The sequence below is a fragment of the Ranitomeya variabilis genome, chromosome 2, assembly GCF_051348905.1.
Source record: "Ranitomeya variabilis isolate aRanVar5 chromosome 2, aRanVar5.hap1, whole genome shotgun sequence".
Classification (NCBI taxonomy): Eukaryota; Metazoa; Chordata; class Amphibia; order Anura; family Dendrobatidae; genus Ranitomeya; species Ranitomeya variabilis.
This window is the reverse complement of record NC_135233.1, coordinates 516681121-516691120: the sequence shown is the minus strand read 5'-3', so window position 1 is coordinate 516691120 and position 10000 is coordinate 516681121. Positions and strand designations below refer to the sequence as shown.

The window sequence follows — 10000 nt, the reverse complement described above, 5'->3', positions numbered from 1 at the left end:
GCAAAACTTATACTGTTAGAAAGCTGTTCATCCAGAAGTGGCTAAAAAATTTTCATTGTGTGGTAAAAAGTTTTATCCAAGAGATAATTGAAGGTTGCTGTGAATAAAAGTGCATGTCTCAGTACATCTGCCAAAGCAGTGGTCTGTAACTGCTAGACAAAAGAGGGAGATGCACCACTTACCTGGTGGCACTCATGGCGCTTCTTTTAATTAGTGGCATGACGCACGTGGGATGTAGCGTCAGATCGGCGTATATAAAATGCATCCAAAAATAAAGTCAGTCTGGTTCTAGAAACCCTGCCCAAAGTTCGCATATCACCTTCATGTGGCATAAAACAGGACACACGCAAATTTATCTTCTCAGGTAATCAGTCAAAAAACTATATGAACATATTCGTAGTCGGCAGGATTTGAACCTGCGCAGGGAAACCCCAATGGATTTCTAGTCCATCGCCTTAACCACTCGGCCACGACTACTTAGACGTTGATTTTTTATGAGAATCAAACACCTTTTCTTATAGCACCATGATCAAGATCAGTGATTATCCCTCTGGAAAACATCTCAGAAAATAGAAACAAATTTCCAGGTCCCAGTAAAATGTAAAAATCTGATTTAAAGTCATCATCAATGGGAATCATGCACAGTTTAAGACTTTTACCTCTTTATAAGGCGGATTTGGAGTGGGTCCATTCCAAAAACATCCTGAAAATTAATCTGAAAATGCTGAAAACACTGAACAAATTAATTTCCACGTAAAAAAGACTTGCTGTTCATATTATCAGGCTTTTGGGCGTCTTTTAACCACATCAAGTTTCCAAAAATGCCAAGCAGTTAACTAAAATAAGCATATCATTCTTCAGGTGTTTTTCATTTAGAAGAGCTCCATACTTATAATACAATTCAATGGCAAGGTTAGGAAAACTCCTTCAATGTTCCTGAGAGACTTTTGGTGCATTTTGTGAACTACAAAGAAAAGCCACAAAAACAGACTCAAAAGATGCCCAAAATAATTTTAGAGAAACACCACCAAAAATGCTTACAAACCGCTGTAGGAAATTCTGAAAAACACAAGAAAAGGTGATTCAGGAAGAAAACGCCAACATTTCCTGAAGCCATTTCAACTTCAAATCCTTGTCAGTTTCATACACCTGGAAAAAGTGTTATGTGAACATTGACATAAATCATAGGGTATGGTTGCTTTGCGTGACACAGTTCGTAAGAGTGCTGTAACTTAAAGTCAATTTAAAGTTTCCGTAATCCTGCTTTAAAGGTAGATTTGGCCATAGAACTCAAAGTGATCACTCCATGGATGCTTGGAACATTCAAATCTTTGTTTTGCATGTTGATTTTAACTTTCTCTTTTTATCTTTTTATGTTAAACCTTTGGCACAGGAGAACTCAGTGTAAGTGCAAAAACTGAAACACATGTACAAAGAGCTGCCCAGGTTCCACTGAGATTTGAACTCAGATCGCTGGATTCAGCGTCCAGAGTGCTAACCATTACACCATGGAACCACACGCACAAAAAATAACTGGCTGCAGTTTTTTTGTGCTAAAAAGCACATATGAACTCATGAATCATGGTGAAAAAAGGCTCTAAAGCTGTAGTGCAAATCTACAATTAATACACAAAGGTAAATTAATATCTCCTAAACTTTATTTCCACAAGTGTGCCAAGAGTTCCATGATATCTCAACAATGACAGTTTTAAATGTTGATGAAAAGTGGCTAGTAAATAGAGTGTTGGATCTGTTACTTGGAAAAAAGGTAAGAAAAAAATAACTGCAAAACTTATACTGTTAGAAAGCTGTTCATCCAGAAGTGGCTAAAAAATTTTCATTGTGTGGTAAAAAGTTTTATCCAAGAGATAATTGAAGGTTGCTGTGAATAAAAGTGCATGTCTCAGTACATCTGCCAAAGCAGTGGTCTGTAACTGCTAGACAAAAGAGGGAGATGCACCACTTACCTGGTGGCACTCATGGCGCTTCTTTTAATTAGTGGCATGACGCACGTGGGATGTAGCGTCAGATCGGCTTATATAAAATGCATCCAAAAATCAAGTCAGTCTGGTTCTAGAAACCCTGCCCAAAGTTCGCATATCACCTTCATGTGGCATAAAACAGGACACACGCAAATTTATCTTCTCAGGTAATCAGTCAAAAAACTATATGAACATATTCGTAGTCGGCAGGATTTGAACCTGCGCAGGGAAACCCCAATAGATTTCTAGTCCATCGCCTTAACGACTCGGCCACGACTACTTAGACGTTGATTTTTGATGAGAATCAAACACCTTTTCTTATAGCACCATGATCAAGATCAGTGATTATCCCTCTGGAAAACATCTCAGAAAATAGAAACAAATTTCCAGGTCCCAGTAAAATGTAAAAATCTGATTTAAAGTCATCATCAATGGGAATCATGCACAGTTTAAGACTTTTACCTCTTTATAAGGCGGATTTGGAGTGGGTCCATTCCAAAAACATCCTGAAAATTAATCTGAAAATGCTGAAAACACTGAACAAATTAATTTCCACGTAAAAAAGACTTGCTGTTCATATTATCATGCTTTTGGGCGTCTTTTAACCACATCAAGTTTCCAAAAATGCCAAGCGGTTAACTAAAATAAGCATATCATTCTTCAGGTGTTTTTCATTTAGAAGAGCTCCATACTTATAATACAATTCAATGGCAAGGTTAGGAAAACTCCTTCAATGTTCCTGAGAGACTTTTGGTGCATTTTGTGAGCTACAAAGAAAAGCCACAAAAACAGACTCAAAAGATGCCCAAAATAATTTTAGAGAAACACCACCAAAAATGCTTACAAACCGCTGTAGGAAATTCTGAAAAACACAAGAAAAGATGATTCAGGAAGAAAACGCCAACATTTCCTGAAGCCATTTCAACTTCAAATCCTTGTCAGTTTCATACACCTGGAAAAAGTGTTATGTGAACATTGACATAAATCATAGGGTATGGTTGCTTTGCGTGACACAGTTCGTAAGAGTGCTGTAACTTAAAGTCAATTTAAAGTTTCCGTAATCCTGCTTTAAAGGTAGATTTGGCCATAGAACTCACAGTGATCACTCCATGGATGCTTGGAACATTCAAATCTTTGTTTTGCATGTTGATTTTAACTTTCTCTTTTTATCTTTTTATGTTAAACCTTTGGCACAGGAGAACTCAGTGTAAGTGCAAAAACTGAAACACATGTACAAAGAGCTGCCCAGGTTCCACTGAGATTTGAACTCAGATCGCTGGATTCAGAGTCCAGAGTGCTAACCATTACACCATGGAACCACACGCACAAAAAATAACTGGCTGCAGTTTTTTTGTGCTAAAAAGCACATATGAACTCATGAATCATGGTGAAAAAAGGCTCTAAAGCTGTAGTGCAAATCTACAATTAATACACAAAGGTAAATTAATATCTCCTAAACTTTATTTCCACAAGTGTGCCAAGAGTTCCATGATATCTCAACAATGACAGTTTTAAATGTTGATGAAAAGTGGCTAGTAAATAGAGTGTTGGATCTGTTACTTGGAAAAAAGGTAAGAAAAAAATAACTGCAAAACTTATACTGTTAGAAAGCTGTTCATCCAGAAGTGGCTAAAAAATTTTCATTGTGTGGTAAAAAGTTTTATCCAAGAGATAATTGAAGGTTGCTGTGAATAAAAGTGCATGTCTCAGTACATCTGCCAAAGCAGTGGTCTGTAACTGCTAGACAAAAGAGGGAGATGCACCACTTACCTGGTGGCACTCATGGCGCTTCTTTTAATTAGTGGAATGACGCACGTGGGATGTAGCGTCAGATCGGCTTATATAAAATGCATCCAAAAATCAAGTCAGTCTGGTTCTAGAAACCCTGCCCAAAGTTCGCATATCACCTTCATGTGGCATAAAACAGGACACACGCAAATTTATCTTCTCAGGTAATCAGTCAAAAAACTATATGAACATATTCGTAGTCGGCAGGATTTGAACCTGCGCAGGGAAACCCCAATGGATTTCTAGTCCATCGCCTTAACCACTCGGCCACGACTACTTAGACGTTGATTTTTGATGAGAATCAAACACCTTTTCTTATAGCACCATGATCAAGATCAGTGATTATCCCTCTGGAAAACATCTCAGAAAATAGAAACAAATTTCCAGGTCCCAGTAAAATGTAAAAATCTGATTTAAAGTCATCATCAATGGGAATCATGCACAGTTTAAGACTTTTACCTCTTTATAAGGCGGATTTGGAGTGGGTCCATTCCAAAAACATCCTGAAAATTAATCTGAAAATGCTGAAAACACTGAACAAATTAATTTCCACGTAAAAAAGACTTGCTGTTCATATTATCAGGCTTTTGGGCGTCTTTTAACCACATCAAGTTTCCAAAAATGCCAAGCAGTTAACTAAAATAAGCATATCATTCTTCAGGTGTTTTTCATTTAGAAGAGCTCCATACTTATAATACAATTCAATGGCAAGGTTAGGAAAACTCCTTCAATGTTCCTGAGAGACTTTTGGTGCATTTTGTGAACTACAAAGAAAAGCCACAAAAACAGACTCAAAAGATGCCCAAAATAATTTTAGAGAAACACCACCAAAAATGCTTACAAACCGCTGTAGGAAATTCTGAAAAACACAAGAAAAGATGATTCAGGAAGAAAACGCCAACATTTCCTGAAGCCATTTCAACTTCAAATCCTTGTCAGTTTCATACACCTGGAAAAAGTGTTATGTGAACATTGACATAAATCATAGGGTATGGTTGCTTTGCGTGACACAGTTCGTAAGAGTGCTGTAACTTAAAGTCAATTTAAAGTTTCCGTAATCCTGCTTTAAAGGTAGATTTGGCCATAGAACTCAAAGTGATCACTCCATGGATGCTTGGAACATTCAAATCTTTGTTTTGCATGTTGATTTTAACTTTCTCTTTTTATCTTTTTATGTTAAACCTTTGGCACAGGAGAACTCAGTGTAAGTGCAAAAACTGAAACACATGTACAAAGAGCTGCCCAGGTTCCACTGAGATTTGAACTCAGATCGCTGGATTCAGCGTCCAGAGTGCTAACCATTACACCATGGAACCACACGCACAAAAAATAACTGGCTGCAGTTTTTTTGTGCTAAAAAGCACATATGAACTCATGAATCATGGTGAAAAAAGGCTCTAAAGCTGTAGTGCAAATCTACAATTAATACACAAAGGTAAATTAATATCTCCTAAACTTTATTTCCACAAGTGTGCCAAGAGTTCCATGATATCTCAACAATGACAGTTTTAAATGTTGATGAAAAGTGGCTAGTAAATAGAGTGTTGGATCTGTTACTTGGAAAAAAGGTAAGAAAAAAATAACTGCAAAACTTATACTGTTAGAAAGCTGTTCATCCAGAAGTGGCTAAAAAATTTTCATTGTGTGGTAAAAAGTTTTATCCAAGAGATAATTGAAGGTTGCTGTGAATAAAAGTGCATGTCTCAGTACATCTGCCAAAGCAGTGGTCTGTAACTGCTAGACAAAAGAGGGAGATGCACCACTTACCTGGTGGCACTCATGGCGCTTCTTTTAATTAGTGGCATGACGCACGTGGGATGTAGCGTCAGATCGGCTTATATAAAATGCATCCAAAAATCAAGTCAGTCTGGTTCTAGAAACCCTGCCCAAAGTTCGCATATCACCTTCATGTGGCATAAAACAGGACACACGCAAATTTATCTTCTCAGGTAATCAGTCAAAAAACTATATGAACATATTCGTAGTCGGCAGGATTTGAACCTGCGCAGGGAAACCCCAATGGATTTCTAGTCCATCGCCTTAACGACTCGGCCACGACTACTTAGACGTTGATTTTTGATGAGAATCAAACACCTTTTCTTATAGCACCATGATCAAGATCAGTGATTATCCCTCTGGAAAACATCTCAGAAAATAGAAACAAATTTCCAGGTCCCAGTAAAATGTAAAAATCTGATTTAAAGTCATCATCAATGGGAATCATGCACAGTTTAAGACTTTTACCTCTTTATAAGGCGGATTTGGAGTGGGTCCATTCCAAAAACATCCTGAAAATTAATCTGAAAATGCTGAAAACACTGAACAAATTAATTTCCACGTAAAAAAGACTTGCTGTTCATATTATCATGCTTTTGGGCGTCTTTTAACCACATCAAGTTTCCAAAAATGCCAAGCGGTTAACTAAAATAAGCATATCATTCTTCAGGTGTTTTTCATTTAGAAGAGCTCCATACTTATAATACAATTCAATGGCAAGGTTAGGAAAACTCCTTCAATGTTCCTGAGAGACTTTTGGTGCATTTTGTGAGCTACAAAGAAAAGCCACAAAAACAGACTCAAAAGATGCCCAAAATAATTTTAGAGAAACACCACCAAAAATGCTTACAAACCGCTGTAGGAAATTCTGAAAAACACAAGAAAAGATGATTCAGGAAGAAAACGCCAACATTTCCTGAAGCCATTTCAACTTCAAATCCTTGTCAGTTTCATACACCTGGAAAAAGTGTTATGTGAACATTGACATAAATCATAGGGTATGGTTGCTTTGCGTGACACAGTTCGTAAGAGTGCTGTAACTTAAAGTCAATTTAAAGTTTCCGTAATCCTGCTTTAAAGGTAGATTTGGCCATAGAACTCACAGTGATCACTCCATGGATGCTTGGAACATTCAAATCTTTGTTTTGCATGTTGATTTTAACTTTCTCTTTTTATCTTTTTATGTTAAACCTTTGGCACAGGAGAACTCAGTGTAAGTGCAAAAACTGAAACACATGTACAAAGAGCTGCCCAGGTTCCACTGAGATTTGAACTCAGATCGCTGGATTCAGAGTCCAGAGTGCTAACCATTACACCATGGAACCACACGCACAAAAAATAACTGGCTGCAGTTTTTTTGTGCTAAAAAGCACATATGAACTCATGAATCATGGTGAAAAAAGGCTCTAAAGCTGTAGTGCAAATCTACAATTAATACACAAAGGTAAATTAATATCTCCTAAACTTTATTTCCACAAGTGTGCCAAGAGTTCCATGATATCTCAACAATGACAGTTTTAAATGTTGATGAAAAGTGGCTAGTAAATAGAGTGTTGGATCTGTTACTTGGAAAAAAGGTAAGAAAAAAATAACTGCAAAACTTATACTGTTAGAAAGCTGTTCATCCAGAAGTGGCTAAAAAATTTTCATTGTGTGGTAAAAAGTTTTATCCAAGAGATAATTGAAGGTTGCTGTGAATAAAAGTGCATGTCTCAGTACATCTGCCAAAGCAGTGGTCTGTAACTGCTAGACAAAAGAGGGAGATGCACCACTTACCTGGTGGCACTCATGGCGCTTCTTTTAATTAGTGGAATGACGCACGTGGGATGTAGCGTCAGATCGGCTTATATAAAATGCATCCAAAAATCAAGTCAGTCTGGTTCTAGAAACCCTGCCCAAAGTTCGCATATCACCTTCATGTGGCATAAAACAGGACACACGCAAATTTATCTTCTCAGGTAATCAGTCAAAAAACTATATGAACATATTCGTAGTCGGCAGGATTTGAACCTGCGCAGGGAAACCCCAATGGATTTCTAGTCCATCGCCTTAACCACTCGGCCACGACTACTTAGACGTTGATTTTTGATGAGAATCAAACACCTTTTCTTATAGCACCATGATCAAGATCAGTGATTATCCCTCTGGAAAACATCTCAGAAAATAGAAACAAATTTCCAGGTCCCAGTAAAATGTAAAAATCTGATTTAAAGTCATCATCAATGGGAATCATGCACAGTTTAAGACTTTTACCTCTTTATAAGGCGGATTTGGAGTGGGTCCATTCCAAAAACATCCTGAAAATTAATCTGAAAATGCTGAAAACACTGAACAAATTAATTTCCACGTAAAAAAGACTTGCTGTTCATATTATCATGCTTTTGGGCGTCTTTTAACCACATCAAGTTTCCAAAAATGCCAAGCGGTTAACTAAAATAAGCATATCATTCTTCAGGTGTTTTTCATTTAGAAGAGCTCCATACTTATAATACAATTCAATGGCAAGGTTAGGAAAACTCCTTCAATGTTCCTGAGAGACTTTTGGTGCATTTTGTGAGCTACAAAGAAAAGCCACAAAAACAGACTCAAAAGATGCCCAAAATAATTTTAGAGAAACACCACCAAAAATGCTTACAAACCGCTGTAGGAAATTCTGAAAAACACAAGAAAAGATGATTCAGGAAGAAAACGCCAACATTTCCTGAAGCCATTTCAACTTCAAATCCTTGTCAGTTTCATACACCTGGAAAAAGTGTTATGTGAACATTGACATAAATCATAGGGTATGGTTGCTTTGCGTGACACAGTTCGTAAGAGTGCTGTAACTTAAAGTCAATTTAAAGTTTCCGTAATCCTGCTTTAAAGGTAGATTTGGCCATAGAACTCAAAGTGATCACTCCATGGATGCTTGGAACATTCAAATCTTTGTTTTGCATGTTGATTTTAACTTTCTCTTTTTATCTTTTTATGTTAAACCTTTGGCACAGGAGAACTCAGTGTAAGTGCAAAAACTGAAACACATGTACAAAGAGCTGCCCAGGTTCCACTGAGATTTGAACTCAGATCGCTGGATTCAGAGTCCAGAGTGCTAACCATTACACCATGGAACCACACGCACAAAAAATAACTGGCTGCAGTTTTTTTGTGCTAAAAAGCACATATGAACTCATGAATCATGGTGAAAAAAGGCTCTAAAGCTGTAGTGCAAATCTACAATTAATACACAAAGGTAAATTAATATCTCCTAAACTTTATTTCCACAAGTGTGCCAAGAGTTCCATGATATCTCAACAATGACAGTTTTAAATGTTGATGAAAAGTGGCTAGTAAATAGAGTGTTGGATCTGTTACTTGGAAAAAAGGTAAGAAAAAAATAACTGCAAAACTTATACTGTTAGAAAGCTGTTCATCCAGAAGTGGCTAAAAAATTTTCATTGTGTGGTAAAAAGTTTTATCCAAGAGATAATTGAAGGTTGCTGTGAATAAAAGTGCATGTCTCAGTACATCTGCCAAAGCAGTGGTCTGTAACTGCTAGACAAAAGAGGGAGATGCACCACTTACCTGGTGGCACTCATGGCGCTTCTTTTAATTAGTGGAATGACGCACGTGGGATGTAGCGTCAGATCGGCTTATATAAAATGCATCCAAAAATCAAGTCAGTCTGGTTCTAGAAACCCTGCCCAAAGTTCGCATATCACCTTCATGTGGCATAAAACAGGACACACGCAAATTTATCTTCTCAGGTAATCAGTCAAAAAACTATATGAACATATTCGTAGTCGGCAGGATTTGAACCTGCGCAGGGAAACCCCAATGGATTTCTAGTCCATCGCCTTAACCACTCGGCCACGACTACTTAGACGTTGATTTTTGATGAGAATCAAACACCTTTTCTTATAGCACCATGATCAAGATCAGTGATTATCCCTCTGGAAAACATCTCAGAAAATAGAAACAAATTTCCAGGTCCCAGTAAAATGTAAAAATCTGATTTAAAGTCATCATCAATGGGAATCATGCACAGTTTAAGACTTTTACCTCTTTATAAGGCGGATTTGGAGTGGGTCCATTCCAAAAACATCCTGAAAATTAATCTGAAAATGCTGAAAACACTGAACAAATTAATTTCCACGTAAAAAAGACTTGCTGTTCATATTATCATGCTTTTGGGCGTCTTTTAACCACATCAAGTTTCCAAAAATGCCAAGCGGTTAACTAAAATAAGCATATCATTCTTCAGGTGTTTTTCATTTAGAAGAGCTCCATACTTATAATACAATTCAATGGCAAGGTTAGGAAAACTCCTTCAATGTTCCTGAGAGACTTTTGGTGCATTTTGTGAGCTACAAAGAAAAGCCACAAAAACAGACTCAAAAGATGCCCAAAATAATTTTAGAGAAACACCACCAAAAATGCTTACAAACCGCTGTAGGAAATTCTGAAAAACACAAGAA

The 10000-nt window shown here is 37.2% G+C and overlaps 9 non-coding genes across 9 annotated transcripts; all 9 read right to left on the bottom strand.

Moving 5' to 3' along the window:
• Positions 1–395: 395 nt before the first annotated feature.
• TRNAS-AGA (transfer RNA serine (anticodon AGA)) lies at positions 396–477 on the bottom strand. Its single transcript has one exon. It is a non-coding gene; the product is annotated as a tRNA-Ser (tRNA).
• A 967-nt stretch (positions 478–1444) lies between these two features.
• On the bottom strand, positions 1445–1516 carry TRNAQ-CUG (transfer RNA glutamine (anticodon CUG)). Its single transcript has one exon. It is a non-coding gene; the product is annotated as a tRNA-Gln (tRNA).
• A 1713-nt stretch (positions 1517–3229) lies between these two features.
• TRNAQ-CUG (transfer RNA glutamine (anticodon CUG)) lies at positions 3230–3301 on the bottom strand. Its single transcript has one exon. It is a non-coding gene; the product is annotated as a tRNA-Gln (tRNA).
• A 664-nt stretch (positions 3302–3965) lies between these two features.
• TRNAS-AGA (transfer RNA serine (anticodon AGA)) lies at positions 3966–4047 on the bottom strand. Its single transcript has one exon. It is a non-coding gene; the product is annotated as a tRNA-Ser (tRNA).
• A 967-nt stretch (positions 4048–5014) lies between these two features.
• TRNAQ-CUG (transfer RNA glutamine (anticodon CUG)) lies at positions 5015–5086 on the bottom strand. The gene has a single exon. It is a non-coding gene; the product is annotated as a tRNA-Gln (tRNA).
• Positions 5087–6799: 1713 nt separating this feature from the next.
• Positions 6800–6871, bottom strand: TRNAQ-CUG (transfer RNA glutamine (anticodon CUG)). Its single transcript has one exon. It is a non-coding gene; the product is annotated as a tRNA-Gln (tRNA).
• Positions 6872–7535: 664 nt separating this feature from the next.
• On the bottom strand, positions 7536–7617 carry TRNAS-AGA (transfer RNA serine (anticodon AGA)). The gene has a single exon. It is a non-coding gene; the product is annotated as a tRNA-Ser (tRNA).
• Positions 7618–8584: 967 nt separating this feature from the next.
• TRNAQ-CUG (transfer RNA glutamine (anticodon CUG)) lies at positions 8585–8656 on the bottom strand. Its single transcript has one exon. It is a non-coding gene; the product is annotated as a tRNA-Gln (tRNA).
• A 664-nt stretch (positions 8657–9320) lies between these two features.
• TRNAS-AGA (transfer RNA serine (anticodon AGA)) lies at positions 9321–9402 on the bottom strand. Its single transcript has one exon. It is a non-coding gene; the product is annotated as a tRNA-Ser (tRNA).
• Positions 9403–10000: the final 598 nt, after the last annotated feature.